Source organism: Panthera uncia, chromosome A2, assembly GCF_023721935.1.
Source record: "Panthera uncia isolate 11264 chromosome A2, Puncia_PCG_1.0, whole genome shotgun sequence".
In the NCBI taxonomy this organism is placed as follows: domain Eukaryota; kingdom Metazoa; phylum Chordata; class Mammalia; order Carnivora; family Felidae; genus Panthera; species Panthera uncia.
Window position 1 is genome coordinate 101,751,737 of NC_064816.1, and position 22,639 is coordinate 101,774,375.

The window sequence follows — 22,639 nt, forward strand, 5'->3', positions numbered from 1 at the left end:
AAAAAACAGGTTAAAAAGAAACAAATAAAATCTTACTGTAGAAATAAATGTCACTGTTTCCTAAACAGGTTGCAGGTGCCCAGAAATTGGAAGGGACTTCCACTGACCAAGCCTGAGTCAGAAGTAGTTTTGGTTCCTGTGTATAATTCAGGATATATCCGTCTCATTGGCAGAGTTTGTGTGTAGGACTGCAATGGGTCATGGGAGTCATCAGCGTGTTGAACTGTATCTGCCGGGGATAATTTTGCTGCCGTTGTTCTTATTTCATTTTTCTGACCTTGTAAGGTGGGAGTGGAAATTAGGATAGGATATATAATTCAGAATATATACTGATGCTATTTAGCTAAATACTAAACTGCAGAATGTGAAGGAGGTGAGACTTCTAGAATGTCAGAGTAAAATACTTGATGAGCCCTCCTTCCAGCAAAACATCGGTTCAATTGGTAAACATTAGGAGTAAAAAAATCATCTAAAGTCCCTGGAGAATGTGAATGAATGAAGAAACATTTGTTGAGAAAAATGTACTAAATGTCAGAACAGAAAACAATCTGTGGCAGGTGAGCCTTGCACAAATTGCTCCCCAGCCCCAACTCTCCCTCCCAGAAGCTCTATCCCAAGTGCTCTTTCCTGGGCACCTACAGCCAAGAAGAGAAGCCCCTCATTCCCCTGAGCTCTTAGTGGGGGCAAGGGTTTCCATTTCTCACCTTCATCCCAGTTCCAGGTTGCAGAAGTTCTATCCATGCAAGTATGGTTGAGGGAAACAGATTGCCTTCTTCTCAGCTGATTGCTACTTATAAAGCAGAAGCTTACCCTAAAAGCAGTGGGCTGAAAATACCAAGACCCCCGTTGTCCTTGGCCTGCCTTACTGGTAGGGCAAGAGTTCCACTTCAGGAGGGGCAAACCAAAAAGGGGAAGTCATCCTGCCCTCGCCCTTGTGGCTACTTACCAGGGTGTCACTCTTGGAAAATGAAGAAATTTACCCCAGTGGTGGTGAAATGGTGTGAAGATTCTGCCCAGGAGGAAAGGCAGGTCATAAGAGCAAGGAGCTATGGCTCTGGCTGAGGAAATTCATTTTATTTTGGAACAGAATGGACAGTTCTATGCTTAAGAGTGATTTTAAATTGTTTATTTTCATTTTTTTTTTAAATGTTTTCATTTATTTTTGAGAGACAGAAGACAATTGCAGGAGGGGCAGAAAGAGAAGGAGACACAGAATCCAAAGCAGGCTCCAGGCTCTGAGCTGTCAGCACAGAGCCCAAGGCAGGGTTTGAATTCATGAACCACAAGATCAAGACCTGAGCCAGCATCTGAGGCTTAACCAACTGAGCTACCCACGGGCCCCTAAGGGTGATTTTAAAAACAATGTAAATCTTGGGAAGAACAGCACAGAAAGAGTAACCAGAGAAAAAGAGGAAAAGACAGTTGTGAGGAGTGCTCTTAGGAACCTAGTCCATTCTCAGAGTCAGGAAGGCTGTGCATGTGCGCTGGACTGCACCCACTCGGTAGCAACAACAGTAGGTTGGCCAACCAGAAGCATTTCCCCTGCCGCACAGGGCCCATCAACTCAGGGCAGTACCCTCCCTACCATAAGGGGCTTAAACACAAACTCTCCCAAACACAGACAGAACAATAAACTACTCTCACCTGGAGTTTACTAGAAAGCCAGGTGTAAAAATAAAATCATACCAATCCTGATATTCTGGGAAACCGTGCATACACCAAGCTACTCCTTCCTGGAAGAGTTCCGAATGGGGATCTCTAAGTTACTAGTCCCCGACTGAATACGTGACAATAAAACATGAACTCCTAGAGGTGTGTTAGCAGCCTCCAAGCCAATAGATAGCTCAGGACAACCCAAGGGTGACTGTTACAGAGCCAGGCCAAGAGATAAAAACAATGGAAAGAAATCTGAGTAGAAATATGAGAGCCTGAACACTGGGAAAGAATGAAAAATTGACAGAAGTATTTCAACAACTCACTAAACAAATAAATGATTTCACAAACAATAAGAATGACACCTCAGGGAGTTACCAGTATCCAGATTAGCTACTATAGACCTAACATACCTAGCTTTCAATAAAAAAAAAAATCTGCCAAAACCCAACAAAGTGTGATCCATACACAGGAAAAAAATAGAAGGCAAGAATTGCTTTCAAAGGGTGGGATACTAGACTTAGCAGACAGACTTCAAGGCAGCTACCAAAATTATGTTCAAAGATTAAAAGAAAGAATGCTGAAGAAATTAGAGGAAGGTATGATGACAATGACTCATCAGAGTATAAATGAAGAGATAAAAATTATGTTTAAACACGTGGAAATTCTGAAGATAAAAAGTAAAATAACCAAAATGAAAAATTCCACAGAGGTGCTTCACAGTAGATTTGAGGTCAGAAAGAAGAATCAGCAAACTGAAAATAGGTCATCAGAGAGAAGGAAATCTGAAAAAAAAAAAAAAAAAAGAGAAAAGAAATGAGAAAAGAAAACACTCTCAGAGAAACAGGGACACTATTAAGTACACAAAAGTGTACAATGACGGGTGTAACAGAGGGAGAGAAAAGAGGAAAAAGGACAGAAAAGTCAACCAAATGATGGCTGGAAACTTACCATATGTAAAGAAAAACATGCATCACATGGATCGACACATCTAAGAAGCCAAACACATTCCAAGCAGGATAAATGGAAAGAGATCCACAATCAGATACATAATAGTCAAAATGTTGAAAGACAGAGGCAGATCTTGAAAGCAAGTGAAAAGATAGCTCATCGTGTATAAGGGAACTCTAAGAACGTGAGCTATTAATTTCTCATCAGAAACGTGGCGATCAGAAGGCAGTGGGAAGACCCGTGCAAAACCTGTCAAAAACCTTAGCCCTAGTAAAATTACCTTTCAAGAAAGAAGGTGAAATAAAGGTAATGTCAGATGAAACCTGAGAGACTAACATGCTAGAATATCAGACTCACAAGGACTAACAGAGTTCTCGAAAGAGAGCCAGAAATGGTAAAAGTTAAAGGTATCAACAAACCATGTTTCTATCAACTATGAATACATCCATAGTAGGGACTGTTAATCAGCAGTGCAACAGAATGAAGTACAGATACATAGTTACCTATTGATAAGTTTTGAAAAATGTATGTATGTGAAATAAGCCAATCATAAAAAAATTATGTACCATTTCATTTGTGTGACATGACTCCAATACACAACTTTACAAGACACTTGAGTCACTGCCTCTGGCTGGGAGTGAGGGGGCTGAAGTAGAGGGCAGGGGGTCTCTTCAGGGGAAAAGAAAAAGTTCTAAAATCAAGCTGCGGAGGTGATTGTACAACCCTGTGACTATGACTAAACATCACTGAATTTTTACTTTGTTTAGAGTGGGCACGGAATGCTGGAGTAGTTTCAGGTATATGGCAGAATGATTTAACTTCTGTAGGTGTTATGCTATGCTCACTGTAGATGGGTTTTACAGTCTGTGAATTCTATCTCAGTAGTGCGGTTTGTAAAAATGGAAAGTTGTGGCCGAAGAAGGCATACACCTTTACAATGTACTTCTGTCTCCTATTGTATTTGTTTGCCTATCTGCCTTTTTGTACTCCACTCCCCACTTGTTCAACAGATAATTAGAGGGATAAAAACTAAGACTTATTCTTAACCATAAGAATAAGGTAAAATTGTATTTTTTCACAGAAGGACATTTTTAGTATAGAGCCTACTTAATTACCTATGTGTGTTTAAAAGAAAATGTCTAATTCAGTATTGGTGGTGGTCATGAAAAAGTCAGGAAAATTCCAGTCTTTATTATGTCTTAGGCAGGCTACCTTCCAGATGTAGTAGCATTATTCCCCAGTCTATAGTTCCCATAAAATTGGCTGTTGAATCCCTTTTCAGAAGTAGACTCTACTACAGTACTCACCATTTACAAATCACTCTGCATTTAAATTGCCTTCCTTTTAGTCATTCATTATCTCCCTTAACAACCATTATCAAAACCAGCATTTACGGAATGCCCACTCGCATTCCCCTTGCTTGTGAGCTTAAAGGTTGAGGATCTTAAGAGAAAGAAACAATGAAGTTGTATAGATGTTTGTGCAGCATGCCAAGGGTACAAAACAATATTGTAACAATCCTGGGATTAGTATTTAGTTTGCTCATTTCAACTGCTGGGTGGCCAACTCACCAGGCAGTTTCCCTACAGAGAATAAGAAGTGGAAAGTGTTTTACCACATCTCGTGTTTCTAGTATGTTTGCTGAAACTGCATGCTCTAGCAAATTCTAAGGGGGCACAGCCCTATAGTTAAAGTCATGCCATTCCCCTGGCTTGCATTTTAACAGCTTCACCATCTGGCGCACAAGTTCCCATCAGTAGTTATCTTCTTCCACGCTGTTGTACTCATCTTCTCTTCCATTGCTTGCTACGTGGTGGTGGGCTTTACCGCTTGTAACGTGAGCAAAATATGCAAACGCTATTGGGATTTTTCTTTTTTGACTGTTAAAGATCAAACCTGATATTTGACTATGCAAATCGAAATTCTCCAAAGTGATTTAATGATAAACCGGTTCTAAACCAGTGGTTGTTAGAACTCCCACCCTTTCTGGAAATTAGGACTCTTTCAAAGCTCAGTCTCACAAGCCACAAGATCATGACCTACGCTGAAATCAAGAGTCCCATGCTTAACTGACTGAGCCACCCGGGAGCCCCCAAAACTGGTGTCTTTAAGACACTAAGCAGAAGGGCAGGTATGAAATTTTGTGAGCACTGAAGGTAATTGTCTTACCTTTATTTCTCAGATGATTGAAAGAAAAAGGACCTAAATTAAAGCCTTGATACTACATTGTTTCCAGAATTTCTCTGAAAGCTCACCCTGAGGAAATTTAGAAATGACCACATTTTTGTAGTATTCCCTCTATACTATTAAAACTTACTCCTGCCCCCCTCCTCACTTCTAATATATACACAGGACATAAAGCTTCCACATAAGAGGCTCAGGTTTTTTTTGTTTCTGTTTTGTTTTGTTTAATTTTTTAATATTTATTTTTGAGAGAAAGAGAGAGAGAGAGTAGCAGTGGGGGAAGGTCAGGGAGAGAGGAAGACAGAATTTGAAGCAGGCTCCAGGCTCTGAACTGTCAGCACGGAGCTTGATGTGGGAGTCGGAACTTAGGAACCATGAGATCATGACTTGAGCCGAAGTCGGATGCTTAACCAACTGAACCACCCAGGTGCCCCTTATGCTCAGGTGTTTTAAAAGCTCTAACCTTTTTAACCACAACTGATGCAACTGATGTCATATCTTAAAAATGACAAGTTGAAACCTTTGCTAATGCAAGTTAGGTCAACTGTATTTACTTGACAATACAAATTCCCAATGCATTGATTGATTATTTTAAGAAGGCTCTTGGGAGAGATTTGTCTGAAGACCATGAAACGTGTGTGTGTGTGTGTGTGTGTGTGTGTGTGTGTGTGTGTGGTTTCCGTGTAATAAATTGTGGATATAAAACTGTCCTTTCCCCACAAAGTAGACTAAACATTCTGTGACTCTGTGTTTTGAATATTTGCTTGGAAGAAAAAAAATATATATCAGGAACTAGAAATTAAAAGTTACATGGTTATAAGATATAAAGGAACTCCTAACCCATTACTGATTAAATATCTTGCTGGAAACTGTTATGTCTCCATATACCCATAACTTTCTATCCTGGAAATACCAAACTTTGTCTACCACCAATAAAATTAACAGTTGATATTTCTTCTTTATTGAGAATATTTTTTATAACACTTAACCTACCTGAAATTCTTTGTTGATAATCATTCCCTACCTCCATTAGAATGCAAACTTCTTGAGAAAAGGAACTTTATCTGCCTTATTGACCACTGTATCTCCAAAACCTGGAAATAGTATTTGTCATATTAGAGGTGCCTCATAAATATGTATTGAGTAAAAGATTGAAACCAGGCTACATATTGTATTCAGTTGGAGATCTCATTTATGTAGACTGGTTCCTCTTTTAAATTGCAAAGCTTTACCATTGAAAAATAATTTATTCCTGGAAACTCCTTTTCCCTTTATTTTTTTCTCTCAGCATATTTGTGACCTTAATTACTCTTAACTTGGAAAGTATCATCAAATCTGTAAATTCTGCTCAGGCTGAAGACTGCTTGGACACCAAACAAATACTCCAAAAGTGTCATTTTGGTAAAAGAATCACTGATATTGAAGCATGGAAATTCAAGAATGTATATTGTCAGAACTTTTTATCATACTCACATTTGTACAAATTCTACCTAAGGTAACCTGGCAGTACTTTATTAAATGGGTTAAACTTCTGAAGTGTAAAGACATTTACATGTATTTCTAAACAGGCTTTTCTCGGACATTAGTTTTTCTTCCCTCTCAATCTCCATTTTCCCTCTTCCCCATGCTGTATCTATCTTTGCTCTCCTGTCTTTTCTGCCCCCCGCCACCACCTTCCCCCACCTCATCATGGTCCCCTTAGAATTTGGAAGGGAAAATATTTTTTATTAAGACTTTGTTTTTTGGAGTAGTTTCAGCTTTACAGAAAAAATGAAGGAAAGGTACAGAGATTTCACAGGTACTTTCTGCCCTCACCCCTGAATAGCTTCCACTGTCACGGGCATCTCTTACCAGGTGGAACACCTGCTAAAACTTACATCAGTGCATTGTAATCATGTAAAGCTCTGAGTTACCAGCATGGTTCCCTCTGAGTGTTGTACATTCTGTAGGTTTGGACAAATGTTTAGTGATCTATATCCAACGTTTTAGATATTAAAATTTTTTAAGGTTATAACTGTACTAGTATTTCTGCTTGATAACTTTTTTTTTTTTCTGTTGTGCGTAAGAGCAGAGAAAGATAGAATTACAGATGAGCTGGTATGTGGTTTATCAATGGCTTCCCTTTGAGGTGTAGGGGGAGAAAATTTGGAGGAATTTGAGAGTGATTCAAGGACTGAAATTACTTTATCTTCATGCTCCTAGATACTCACACAGATAATGGGGACTCTAGGTCGACTACCTATCTTCTCTGTTCTAAGAGAACTCTGTTTGAATCATGTCTGGGAAATATACTGCACATCAGTGCTTAGTTTACCACTTGTATACTTTTAGTTGAGAACCAGGCTGTCATCTACCAACTGTCCAGAGAAAATATGCTGCAAAAGGGATTTTCCATTTTTCTACCTGGCTGCCTTACCCACAAGTAGTGAAGACTACACAGAGGTAAACAAAGGATAAAAGAAATAACACCCATGAAAAGACATCACACTTCTTTGCACACAGATGGGGTGTATGTGTGCATGTTTGGGGATTATGTGTCTCTGCCCTCCCTTCCTGTTACATATGAGAGAGGCTGTTCACCCAATGCTTTCCTCTATATGTTTCCAGTAGTGTCTTTCAAATCTGTTAATGCTGGTTCTCTTCCTTGGCTGTACATTACAATGACCAGGGAGATAGTACAGATTACAGAATGTACTAAATAAAATGGCAGAATTATGTCTAAAATGCACAAAGAGCACAGAAGAGGAGAGGTTAATCACATTTCCAGGGGTAGGAAGAGGGGAAAGAGGCTTCTTGTAGGTGATAGGGTTATGCTGAGATTTGAAAATGAATATGGATTTCCAGACATTCCAGTCCAGAGAGTTAGGAAGGAAAAGTCAATCCAGGAAGAGAGCAGTACATAAAAAGGCACAGAACATGATATATTTGGGAATCTGTACTCTACTTGTGCAGAACAAAGTTATCGGAGTGCTGGCAGATGTCTAATTGGTAATCAAATCGCAAAAGACCCAACATCCCATCTTAAAAAGTTTGGATTTTATCTTAGGCAAAATGAGTCAGTAAAATTTTATTGCCAGGTGAGAGACATATCAGATTTAAATTAGAGACTGGGAACACCTCTGATCTTTCGGGAAAGGGTTGTGGCTAGAGGTAGTGAAACTAGTTAGGAAGTTGTTGTAATAGTCTGATTGGAAGATAATGAGGACTTATAATGGAAATTTGAATGTATGAAATTTTTGTTAAAGAATCATTTGAGATTTGGCTGTAGGAAATGAAGGAAGAAAGTTAAGGTGAGTCCTTGATTTTTTTTTTTTTAATTTATTGTCAAGTTAGGTAACATACATCGTATACAGTGTGCTCTTGGTTTTGGGGGTAGATTACCGTGATTCATCACTTACACACAACACCCAGTGCTCATGCCAACACGTGCCCTCCTCCATGCCCATCACGCATTTTCCCCTCTCCTCCACCCCCGCCCCCATCAACCCTCATTTTGTTTTTTGTATTTAAAAGTCTCTTGTGGTTTGCCTCTCTCTCTGTTTGAAACTATTTTTCCCCTTCCCTTCTCCCAGGGTCTTGTGTTTCTCAAGTTTCTCAAGTTCCACATATGAGTGAAACATATTATATCTGTCTTTCTCTGACTAACTTATTTCACTTAGCATAATGCCCTACAGTTCCATCCACGTTGTTGCAAATGACAGGATTTCATTCTTTCTCGTTGCCAAGTAGTATTCTGTTATATAAACCACATCTTCTTTTCCATTCATCAGTTGGTGGACATTTGGGCTGTTTCCATGATTTGGATATGGTTGAGAGTGAAGCTATAAACATTGGGGTGCATGTTCCCCTATGTATTAGCATTCCTGTATCCTTCGGATAAATTCCTAGTAGTGCTATTTCTGGGTCATAGGATAGTTCTATTTTTAATTTTTGAGGAACCTCCCCACTGTTTTCCAGAGAGGATGCACCAGTTTTCATTCCCACCAACAGTGCAAGAGGGTTCCCATTTCTCCACATCCTTGCCAACATCTGTTGTTTCCTGAGTTGTTCATTTTAGCCACTCTTACTGGTGTGAGGTGGTATCTTAATGTGGTTTTGATTTGTATTTCCCTGATGATGAGTGATATTGAGCATCTTTTCATGTGTCTTTTAGCCATCTGGGTGTCTTTGGAAAAGTGTCTATTCATGTCTTCTGCCCATCCTTCACTGGATTATTTGTTTTTCGGGTGTTGAGTTGGATATGTTCTTTATTGATATGGATACTAACCCTTTATACGATAGATTATCTGCAAGTATGTTCTCCCATTGTGTCGGTTGCCTTTTAGTTTTGTTGATTGTTTCCTTTCCAGTGCAGTTTCCTTTGATGAGGTCCCAATAGTTCATTTTTTGCTTTTATTTCCCTTGCTTTCAGAGACTTGTCGAGTAAGAGGTTGCTGTAGCTGAGGTCAAAGAGGTTGTTGTTGGCTGCTTTCTCCTCTAGGGTTTTGATGGTTTCCTGTCTCACATTTAGGTCTTTCTTCCATTTTGAGTTGATTTTTGTGTATGGTGTAAGAAAGTGGTCCAGTTTCATTTTTCTACATGTTGCTGTCCAGTTCTCTAAGCACCATTTGCTAAAGAGACTGTCTTTTTTTTTTTTTTTTTTTCCATTGGATACTGTTTCCTGCTTTGTCAAAGATTATTTGGCCATACATTTTTGGGTCCAATTCTGGGTTCTCTATTCTATTCCATTGGTCTATGTGTCTGTTTCTGTGCCAATAACATACTGTCTTGTTGGTTACTGCTTTGTAGTAGAGGCTAAAGTATGGGATTATGATGTCTCCCACTTTGGTTTTCTTATTCAACATTACTTTGGGTATTGAGGATCTTTTGTGGTTCCATATAAATTTTAGGATTGTTTGTTCTAGCTTTGTGAAGAATGCCTGTGAAATTTTGACGGGGATTGCATTGAATGTGTATATTGCTTTGGGCAGTATTGTCTTTTTAACAATATTTGCTCTTGCAATTCATGAGCATGAATGTTTTCCCATTTGTTTGTGTCTTCAGTTTCTTTCCTACATTATAGTTTGCAGAATGCAGATCTTTTACATTTTTCATTTGGTTTATTCCTAGGTATTTTGTGTTTCTTAGTGCAGTTGTAAATGGGATTGATTTCTTGATTTTCTGTTGCTTCATATTGGTGTACAGAAATGCAACTGATTTCTGTACATTTATTTTGTATCCTGCTACTTTGCTGAATTCATGTATTAGTTCTAGCAGCTTTCTGGTGGAGTCTTTTGTGTTTTCCTTGTAAAGTATCATGTCATCTGTGAAAAGTGAAAGTTTGACCTCTTCTTTGACAATTTGGATGCCTTTTATTTCATTTTGTTGTCTGCCTGCTGAGGCTAGGACTTCCAACACTACGTTAAACAACAGTGGTGAGAGTGGACATCCCTGTTGTATTCCTGATCTCAGGGCAAAAGCTCTCAGTTTTTTCCCCACTGAAGATGGTATTAGCTGTGGCCTTTTCATATATGGCTTTTAGGATGTTTAGGTATGTTCTTTCTATTCCTATTTTCTTGAGGATTTTTATTAAGAAAGGATCCTGTATTTTGTCAAATGCTTTTTCTGCATGTATTGACAAGATCATGTGGTTCTTATTCTTTCTTTTATTAATGTGATGTATCACATTGATTGATTTGTGAATATTGAACCAGCCCTGCAGCCCAGGAGTCAATCTCACTTGATGATGGCGAATAATTCTTTTTATATGCTATTGAACTCGATTTGCTAGAATGTTGTTGAGAATTTTTGCATCCAAGTTCATCTGTGATATTGGTCTGTTATGCTCTTTTTTTGTGGGGTCTCTGTCTGGTTTGCGAATCGAGGCAATGCTGGCTTCATAGAATGAGTCCGGAAGCTTTCCTTCCATTTCTATTTTTTGGAATAGCTTGAGAAGGATAGGTATTAACTCTGCTTTAAATGTCTGCTAGAATTCTCCTGGGAAGCCATCTGGCCCAGGAATTTTATTTGCTGGGAGATTTTTGATAACTGATTCAATTTATTTGCTGCTTATGGGTCTTTTTGAACTTTCTGTTTCTTCCCATTTGAGTTTTGGTAATATGCAGGTATCTGGGAATTTGTCCATTTTGTCCAGTTTGTTGGCATATAATTTTTCATAGTATTCTCTAACAATTGTTTGTATTTCTCTGATATTGGTCGTGATCTCTCTTTCATTTGTGATTTTATCTATTTGGGTTTTCTCTCTTTTCTTTTTGAGAAGACTGGCTAGGGGTTTATCAATTTTGTTTATTTAAAAGAACAGGTTTTAGATTCATTGATCTGTTCTACTGTTTTTTTGGATTCTATATTGTTTATTTCTACTCCAATCTTTATTATTTCTTGTCTTCTGTTGGCTTTGGGGATTCTTTGCTGTTCTGCTTCTCGTTCCTTTAGGTGTCCTGTTAAATTCTGTATTTGAGCTTTATTTTTGTTCCTTGAGATAGACCTGGTTTGCAATGTATTTTCTCCTTAAGGCTGACTGCCTTTGCTGCATCCCAAAGGGATTGGAGTGTCATGTCATTAAAGTCTCCTGAAGTTACCATATTCTTACCAATAAGATTTCTTATGTTTGTGTTAATTGATTTATATATATTTGGGTTCTTTCAAGTTGGGGGCGTAAACATTTACAATTGTTAGCTCTTATTGATGGATGGACCCTGTAATTATGATATAATGCCCTTCTTCATCTCTTGTTACAGTCTTTGGTTTAAAATCTATTTTGTCTGATAAAAGTATGGCTACTCCAGCTTTCTTTTGACTTCCAGTAGTACGATAGATGGTTCTCCACCCCCTTACTTTCAATCTGCAGGTGTTCTCAGGTCTAAATTGACTCTTACAGACAGGATATAGATGGATATTGTTTTTTCTTTTCTTTTTTTTATCCATTCTGATACCCTGTGTCTTTTGATTGGAGCATTTAATCCATTTACATTTAGAATTATTATTGAAAGATATGGATTTAGTGTCATTGTGTTACCTGGTGTTACCTGTAGGTTTCATGCTTGTGGTGCTGTTTCTGGTCCTGTGTAGTCTTTGCAGTGTTCCACTCACAGAGTCCCCCTTAGGATCTCTTGAAGGGTTGGTTTAGCGGTCATGAACTCCTTCAGTTTTGGTTTGTATGGGAAAGCCTTTATCTCCCCTTCTATTCTGAATGACAGCTTTGCTAGATAAAGGGTTCTTGGCTGCATATTTTTCCTATTTAGCACATGGAATATTTCCTCTCATTCCTTTCTGGCCTGCCAAGTTTCAATGGACAGATCTCCTACTACCCTTATCTGTCTACCCTTGTGGGTTAAGTCCTGTTTGTCCCTAGCTGCTTTCAGAATTCTCTCTTTAACTTTGTGTTTTGCAAGTTTCACTATGATATGCCATGCAGAAGACCTATTCTTGTTAAATAAGAAGGGAGTACTCTGTACCTTCTGGATTTGGATGTCTGCCTCCTTCCCCAAATTAGGGAAGTTCTCAGTTATAATTTGTTCAAGTACATCTTCTGCCCCTGTCTCTGTCTCTTCTTCTTTTATAATTCCTATCATATGGATATTATTATGTTTCAGTGAATCACTTAGTTCTCTAATTGTTCGCTCGTGGTGTAGTATATTTTTGTCTTTTTCTTGGCTTCATGGTTTTTGACCAGAAAGAAAATCAGAGAAACTATATGGCTTAATCCAGGTGGAGAGAGAGAGAGGGGAGAATAAAGAAGGAGATACAGAAGAGGTGTAAAAAGAGTAGATTCAAAATGTCTATGGCCTACCAAGTTGTCCTCCAATGGGCCCCTGGAGATGTTTCTGTCACTCCATGGTCTGGATTCCTGGAATTTCCACTCTTCTGGCCTCACTACTGCTGTATTTGAGGGATGAGAGAACTTTGACCCCCTCTGCCCCACTTCTTTGCCATGTTGACCCTAATCCAAGAACGTAGAGTCCTTGATTTTAGGTTTTGGATCCTTGGGTCCATGACGTTGACACTAACCAAAATGCATTAAGAAAAGAAAAGAGAAAACAAGTTTCAGTGGTAGGGAATGAGATTTTGACTATAACATTGCATGTGTTGAGTTTGAGGTGCTCATAGGCTAGCCAGGAGAAAATATCTCACTAAAGTATAGTTTGAAGATCAAGAGACATGTCTAGTTTAGAGATGCAAACGTTGGTGTTATTATCTGATAAGTTATTAAATTCAGAGATTGTTATTCAAGATAGTTTCATTAATCCTATACATAAGACTTGTACTAGAATTGTTCTAGAAATCTTCAGGAACTCTCATCCCATTTCTGCACACTGAGTGGAACATGTGAACTTAGGCATTCTGTGTGATGATTTTTATCAAGAGGTTGTTAATATGATCTTAAAAAGCACAAATGACAGTTTACAATCTTTGGAGACTCACTTAAAGTGTCTTGGGTGTTAGGGATCTTAAAGATAGATTTTAAGACCATATGCTGTGTATATGGGGCGGGGGTGGGGGAATCCGTAGTCTCAATTCATAGCATCCCTTCAAGTTTTATTCTTTTACTCTTGAAGTGTTGAAAAATTCTTGGGAACACAATTTTATGCATTTAATTTAGAAGATTAAGTTGGGTTTGTCTTCAAAAAGCAAATGGAAAGTAGAAGGATTACATCTTTTCTGCTCTTATTCTCATATAAGTTTCTGCACACACCTGCTACACAAAGCAGTAGGCAAGTGTTTCAATGGAGTTGAGGTTTATTACGATCAATAAATCTCCATCCTTGGCACTCACACACATGCGCACACATGCATACATGCTCACGTACACACAGTTTTTAGGATATGGGTTCATAAGTTTGACAGTGTTTTTCACTTTTCTGGAGGTCTCAAGGATGCCAGGGGATTCTAGCAAGATAATCAAAGAACTGAGAGACTTCCTATTTTACTCAAAGGACATAATTTTCATCTCTTTAATTTCCATGATGGGGTATGGATTAAGTTTTTGTTTTTAAGTGATTTTACAACAACAGCCACTTGTGACCAATAAACCAGACATACTGTGACCCACATTCCTCCCATCTCTGCAGCCACTCACGTCTCTGCTTCTACTTGGAAGTAGGGGCCGCAGTCCCATTTGGCATGAACCTACTAGGACATTGCTGAGAGCGGCTCATTATTCAAGACCTGTTTTAATTTCTCCACTTGCACTAGATTCCCTTTAACTGGCCTTTCCGATAGCATAGATCATTTTTTATTTTGACTATGATCTGTCTGCCATGCCTCTCATCCACACTCTGGTAACAGGTTGGTTTTGTCCATTTTGGGATGCTATCTCAGAAACCTGCCCTTTATCAGACTGCAAAATAGCCCTTACTCCTTGTTTTCTGGAAATAATTAAGGTTCTCAGAATGTCCCCTGTAGTTTTAGGTATCCCCTATAATTATTAATATTACATAGTATTTTTTAATATTACTAAATGATCTTGAGACCATTAGTATTGTTATCACCTGGAAAAATTTTAGAACTACAGAATCTCAGGTCCCACCCCAAGACTACAGAATCAGATCCTGTATCTTAATAAGATCTTTATATTATTTGTATGCACAGTAAAATTTGAAAAGCACTGCTGTGGTGCATGAGCACAGCCTTTGCTAGCTGGTGGCTTTTATCACCTTTCTGCTCTGTTCTCTTCTTCCTCTTGTTCTGAGCAAGTTCTGCCTTTATGACCCATCACTTAGTCACTGAAAGATATTAGCAAGCATTACCTATGGTTGAACTGCCAGACTGTGAATTGCTTCACTCAAACTAAGAAACCTGAACTATATTTCCAAGCATTTTGTTTTAATCTTATTGTTCTATAATATGGTCTTTACTCTTAACACATGAGTGAATGTCTCTTTTCTAACAGTCTGCAAAGTGGGCAGGAGGCTTCACTACACAACTCTCTGCTTCTCTACTTTACTAAATCCTTATTGGAATAGTTGATGATTGTCATCAAGTGTTAGTCACTTTGAAACTAGAAGTGGTCTCAAATATTAGGCATGAAAAGCCTTCCTTAATAGCTGTTGTCTCTGCCTTTTAAATTCTTCACTTTTTCAAAAACTCATGCATCAGATAGCATGTATATACTATGTACTTTTTCAGATTTTCTTGGCTCATCTGTCTCCTGGAGCTTCAGGTGAAATACTTCACCCCAGCAATTACCTGAATGACCAACTCCTTGTGTTTGGCAAATGTTTTTGCCATCTGAAACCAATAGCATCTTGAGTCTGATAGCTCTCCTGACTTCTGAACTTGGATAAAACATCACGTGATAAGGCATGGCTCTTTTTCTTCCAAATAGATATATTCCAACTGAAGGTGCTGGAATATATGACCCAAGACTATTACGGAATTAAATCCAATTGGAGAGAACTTTGACCAATTGGAAGACAGAAGATGAGAAGAAACTGAGTAGAAATATTATCTTTCTTTTGCTCACTTTAATGGAACTTTCTTTTTTTTTTTTAATTTTTTTTTAATGTTTATTTATTTTTGAGACAGAGAGAGACAGAGCATGAGCAGGGAAGGGGCAGAGAGAGAGGGAGACACAGAATGCGAAGCAGGCTCCAGGCTGTCAGCACAGAGCCCGATGCGGAGCTCGAACTCACAAACCGTGAGATCATGACCTGAGCCGAAGTCGGACACTTAACCGACTGAGCCACCCAGGTGCCCCTTAATGGAACTTTCAAAAGCACAATTTCTCTATTCGTTTTTTGAACGGATTTCTCATGAAGATAGGCATGTGCATATGAAGAACTTCTCGTTAAGCAAGACCAATGAATATATAAATCACACTGTTTCATTTCCTGTTTCTCTCTTTTTTTTCCTTCGGACTCTACCTTCAAATAAATGTCTAATAGTTAATCCTTGCCACAAGGTCTCTTTTCAAGGAAACCAGAGTGGTTCTAGAATGCAAACCCTTAGGACAAGATTTAGAAATAAAATGGTTATCTGTGTAAAAGGAGTAAAGAACCCTTGGCTGGTGATAGTGGTGTGATATTAACTTCTGACATTTAGTGGCATCACAATCACCTCAAACTTTAATGTTGTTAATTTGGAAGAAGTATAGTTACAGGAAAGGCATTTAGACATCAAGTACCTGTGGTACTTGATTGTTACAGGACAATGGTAATTATAAGGGTAATAAAATAGGGTAACGGCTTTTAATGTCACAGCCGACTCTGAAAGGAAAATGACAGGTATAGTGCAGTTAATTGCAAACTGAAAAGTACTGTTGTAAAGCCAGGAGGCCTCTAATGGCAGCTACAAAAGAGATTTTTATTTCCTGAAGCCACAGGGCAAAATTGCTCAACATCAGTCCTAGGGTTTGGTTATATACCAAAAGGGAGACTAAATTCTCAGTAAATCTTCTTTCAACAACAGGGTTCTAATGGAGAAGGGCTGGAATTCTGACACCTGGATAGTGATGTTTTAGTGGGGGAGTTTGAGAAGCTTGAACCCAAACTCAGTCTGCTGAACCTCCTGTCTGGTAGAAGAAGTCCTTTGCTCGTTATCAGAGTCTCATTGCTTATAACAAATTTTTGTTCTCAGATACATTCTAAGATGATGTTTGCTTTCCACAGGACACATTACCACCACCACTCATTGTTCCTGGCCTTGTAACAAAAACCAAGCCTTAGAACAGCCTAAGCAGGGAAGTATAAGTCCTTTGCCATTAAGAAATAGCCTATGCTCCAAAGGAATTGCAGTACCTATGTAATATGAGCTGACAGGATCTGGGGGAACCTACGTAGAAATGCATTTTTATGGTGTTAGCCTGGAGAAGGGGTGAATATGACGTTCACGGAGGAAGAATTTGAAGTAAAGGTGTAGAAAATTTCATTTTTTTTCAGGATCCCCTAAAGCTAGGGAATCTAGGCTAACATAAAGTGGTAACGAGGGTTTGAACATTCTGTGATAGAGTACAACATCCTGAGAACTCTTTCAACTTTTGATAGTGATAGTCATTAGTAAGAATATGAATAAATTATGGTTTTGAGGGTTAAACTATGGAGATTGCTCATAGACCTAGTCTAGAACTATTTAATAAACTGGTCTTGATACAACTCTTAGGTTTTTAAAAATACCACATTATTAGAGATAGGCTTATAGAATAATTTCTATGTTTTCAGTAACTTTCAATGAAACCTCATTTGACAGACAAATACTTAAGTAATCATGAGCGTGTCTACAATCTCTAGTCACAATACCAAACAGTAACTTTCCTAGCACCAAGAAGCTTGGACATGTATATTTCCACTTTCATACTGCTTCTCTATATACTCCTCTCAAATTAGGTCCAAGGAAGAATGAGAGCTGTACTGATTTAATCTAAGATTACTAAAATTACTTACCTACTTATTGGATATTCCTTTCTAACTGAGATGCCCACCAGGGTTCTAAATCCTAACACTCAAGTGTCCATGTATCCAAATTAACATGAAATCCAGTGTTTCCTATGCCTACCTCACTCCTGTCCTCCAGCCAAGAAAACTCTCAAGGTAGTAGTAATTGGGTTTTGTGTTTACTTCTTCTTAGTACCTTGAGATGAACTCAAACATTTTTCATAAATTAAGCATGATTTTATGACTGCTATTGGATATTGGTTTCCCCAAGATATGTTTCCTGTTATAAACCCCCTACATGCATGGTCTAAACATATAACATTATTTAACATAGTCTATCTGAATGAATTCAAAACCCTTTTCTCTTTAAAAGTAGGAGTCAATTCTTGATCTCATTTGTCCCATCAGGTTCTTGGACTTCTTAGTCAAATTTAATCTGTCCCCTCCATCTTTCTTTAAACGTTATATACCCAATATATACTCTAAGGTAAAATGACAATGAAAAATACCTTCTTAGCTGTATAATAATTGCTATTTATTAGCTGTCTGCCCTGTGACATTTAATAGGCTAGAAGTTTTCCATATAGTCTCCTTCAGGTAGACATTGCTATTCGTATTTTGCAGACAGGAAACTGGGGCTCAGAATGGTTAAAATTGTCATTATCACATAGTCAGTAAATACCAAAGCTGGGACTGAAATACAGACTTTTCTAACTTGATAGCTTGAGCTGTTTCTGCTTATCACACCATCCCGCACTTGTTTAAAAAGATGAAGGTTTTATTAGAGTTGTGTTGAATGGAGGGAATGTCATCCTACACTTGGATCATTTAATGACTGGATTTATCTGGTGGGACTGAACTCTGACCTACCAAACTTTGTGTTACCCAGCTAACGAGAAACTTCTTTCCTTCTAGAGCAACAGCAAACAAGATGGCACAATTAATGACCAGCCCCCAAATGGGAAACGGTGCTTTGCTTTGCCTTACTCTTTTTTTCAGCCTGTAAGAAAAGGATTCCTTCAGACTTCTTTTATGACATCAAGATGACATTTGAGACTAACTTGGAAGTCAAAATGCTAACAATTAGCTATTAGTAATGGAAAGAAAGGAACCTACACCCAAGTCTGGGAAAATGAATTCAGTGTTGAGCAGTTCTCATCCCTGGAGTATCTAAGAAAATGTCCAATCTACTTAACAGTCTCAATTCATAAGTTTTTTTTTGTTTTTGTTTTAGTTCAAATGAGAAGTGTCAGATCCAGTATTGGAGCAAGAATGACTCAGAATTAGGGGGAAGAGCTGTAAAATGCTGTTGGTTTCTGGGGTTGGTTGTAAGAACAGCCCTAATCTTCATATATTGGTGGAACAATATTAAACATTACAAGGTCACTTGACAAGTAGCTCCACCGCAGCATTACTAGGGAGAAAACAGAGACCTCCTTGAATAAATAAAAATGCACGTTCACAAAGACAATATCTTTCGTGACATTTGGATCTAACAGTCTCATCATCTTTCTCAGTGCTTAGAGTATTAATTTTCTAAATAATTTGTCACATTTTCAGGGAAAATCTGATTGGAAGAAACCTGATAGAATTTAATGACATTTCCAGCAAGGGAAGTATTGCAGTTATGAAGCTTCTAGAAACCTATATTGTCTCTACTCTTCTCTCCACTTGAAACATCGCCTATCAATCAGTTAATGAGTATTGACTGAATCCCTACTCAGTGACTACATTGCTGTACATAAAAAAATAGAGATACAAAGGAAATCGCAGGTCTGGTAACTACTTTCAGTATTCCTTTTAACTTAACAAATTTATGAAAGAAACGTGTCATAAAGGCCAACTATGTTTTAAGGCAGAATTTCTGAAACACTGGTAAAAACTGTTGAGGGCTCTCAATAGAGTTTTGAATGTAGTTTATATCTATTAATATTTTCTATGTTAGAATGAAAATTGAGGCACTTAAAATATTTAAAATAGCAATAATGAACCTATTATATATTAGTGTAAATAGAAAGTTTTTATAAAAAATGTTTTCTGAAACAAAAATAATTAATGGTGAGAGTAGTCTTGTTTCGCATTTTTGCAAATCTCTTTAATGTCTGATTTGCAAATGCTAGCTGGAATCGCATATCTATTTCTATTGTAATATCACATGTAGCCTCTGTAATAGTTGACTCTGCACTCATGAGAAAATGAGTGCAAACCAGAGTGTATTATCTTAGTATTACTATAAAATAGTTTTGATATCATAGACCTGTTGAAAGGGTTTCAGGAACCCCCAGCGGTTCTCTGGACCACACTTTGAGAATCCCTGTTTTAAGACTGAGAGCAGTCACTCAAGATTATCTATTACTGTAAAGCTGAAAAATATGTGTATTTAGGCATGATGGTATTTATGCTAAACTCTATCTCTGTTATTGAGAACTTTTTAAAAAAAATCTATATTAAGTATGACCAATATTAACAAAAGGAATACAATTTGAGGTATTACCCTGAATTAATTTCATGTTGGTAACTATAGGAAGGTTCCTTTGCAGATATAGATACTTTGCTTACAGTCTATTTAGTTAAATTTTCAGACTCTATGAGCAAAAGGCACTCAGTTGCCTTCTAATTTTCATGTTTTCATGCACAAGACTGTTTCAATGTTAGACAGTTAGCAATGTTGGTGAAGAAACAGGCCATTCTCATTTAATAGCTCATTTATTACATGATTTTATTGTATACATCTGCTTTTAACATCAGATCTCTGAAGAAAGGTTATCTTTTTAGGTAACACTAATCAGCAGAGCCACCCACTCTTTGGAGTCAAACGACACTTGAGAACAGAATGAACTCAGCAGACAGAATGACGTACGTTTTGCAAAGAATAGCTGACCAGATGACAACCAAGTAGTCTGAAATTGTTATCCAAAAGAAGAAAATATTAATAAGTATATTTTTGTTTCACAACATACTTTTTCACCTGAAATCTCATAATAAGATGACAGATTGCTTCTCTTGGACCCCCAGTTTCCCCCAAGTTTGTAGGTCACAATTGTCAAAATTTACAAGGATGAATGGAAAACATGCCTAGATGGCCCTGGAAAAGCCAGTAATGATTGATATTCACGGAATGCAAAGGATCAAAAGAATAAGAATGTTCTTTTTCCTTATCACATTTCATTTCTTCTGATACCACCCTGGTAAAATCCCTGATAAAACATTTTGGGAAGCAATGTACTTAGTTCTCAAAACAGGTTTTGCAACAGTGGGATAAAGGGCTGTTTATTTTGTGGATGGTTTTTCCGTACAAAGAACTGTGTGTTATGAATAGTAACACAATAGTCCAGCAGGTAATAGAAACTTATGAATAGAAGGAAAGAAAGTGGCAGTAGAAGCAGAAGATAATCTGCATTTCATGTCAAGTACAAAGGCAGCCCTGTTCAATCATGTAGTGTAGACCTCAGAGTCCTATTTGCTAGGGCATCTATGGTTTCATCAGTACAGGCCTCGGACATCCTTTTTTATCTTGTGTTTGAAATGTTCATGTTAAAAAAAAAATATGTGAGAAGTAGCTAGTTTTACACCATCTAGAAAGATGTCATCTTTCTTCTTTTTATTTGAAGTGAAATTCATGGAACATTTGAGAAATCCAGTTACTGTGCAGACTCCCCACATGGCCAAAAAAAAAAAAAAAAAACTGTAATGAGAATGATGATTTTTGTGGAGATTTTATAGTCCAGCTTTAAGAAACTTGACCTTCATTCATTCTTCAGAATATATATGACCATTCATAATCCCAGCCAGAGAACAGACTGTTCCCAGTTGCCTAAAGATGATTATGATGGAATTTAGCATCCTGAAAGAAGAAACATAAAGGGTGCATAATTCATGGATGATATAATACACATAACTGCTGGCACAGAAAGTCTTACGTAATAACTTTTAAAAATCTGATCGTGGTCACTATACTAACATTCACATATAGAATATGAGAAATACATAATTCAACTAAAGTTAAACACCTCCTTTATGCTAGGAAAGTGGCAAGGTGTTTAAAAAATAAGATTAAAGGAGACACATGATTACACTTTAATCATTGTTTCATCTAAAAGTTCTGGTTAACAAAGTATTGCCAAGTTGAATCGTTCATCTTTGACTGCAATTCTATCCTTGGGCTATTTGTCACTAAACTTTATAATTTCACATGATTCACCTATCTTAGAATCTTTTAACAATTAGCTTTCTTGCTAGTTACCTATTTTGAGGCACTTTTTTTCCTTTCTGTTGTGCATTTTAATTTTTTAACTCCTCTACCATTATGGATGGGGTGTTTATGTGTATATATATGTGTATATATGTGTGAATAATAGACATTTTTTGTAAAAATAAATAGCAAATATGTATAGCAACTTGTGTGTAGCATATATGTATGTATACATAAATGTGTATTTGTGTATATATATGTATGTGTGTGTATACATGTATAATACACACATATGAGAGACCTACATAAAGGTCTGGAATGATAAAAATGAATCAATTAGTAATAGTTGCACAGATTACCCGGTTGAATTTGCATGAATTTCTTTTTCTCTGTCATTTTTTTGATTGTTTCCAATGAGATCCATAATCACCACTCAACTGTGACCTTTCTGTCTCTCTCTTTGTGGGAACCTCAGCCTTCTCCTGCACACAAAGGCTATGTCAGGCCCCTAGAATCTGGAATGCTTTGGACAATGGGCGAGCAGTCTAATCAATTTGCTGCTGATGGAGAGAAAAGGAGAACAGAGAGACTGCTTTTGAAGTTGTCTCCTTTGTGGGTCTGAATCACCAGCAGCTGTAGGGTTCCAGCCTGTTTGTTCTAAGTTTTATAGGAGGAGCAGGAACTTCAAGTTGGATACTGTGTTTATTTTCTTCTGCCAACTTGAGAGATTCCTATAGAGCACAGACAAACCTCGGCATGGCATTTTCATCTCTAAACCAAATGCTCAGATACCCACAGGCCTTACGTGAGTTGGCTGGCAAGGGAATCCACCTGTATCTGCAATTGCCTGAAAACATATTTATCTTCCAAAATAAAATCGGGGTCTTCATGCTCTCCTTTCTCTACCATGGGGGAAAAATTAATTTACTGGAAATACATAAGCTCCTTCCCTCATTCCTTTTTTTTTTTTTTTAATTTGAGTGTAGTTGATACACAGTGTTACATTATCTTTGTTCTTTTTTCTACACAAGGTGAAATAATGTGCTCTAGGCATCCCAAGTAATTTGTAGAGCAATTACTACCTTCTCACCTTCATTCTCCCTCCCCCTTTGTGTGGCTCCAGTAGGCTGTAAAGCTATAATGGCACTGAAGAAATGGAATCTTCCTTGTGAGCACACAAGGAAGCCAGGGCTCCGTGCTGTGAGGTGCGTACCCTGCAGCATTTAGCACAGGGTTTTATTTCTTGTACCTTCGGAAGATAAACTGTCTTCTTTTAATGAGAAGGTTTTAT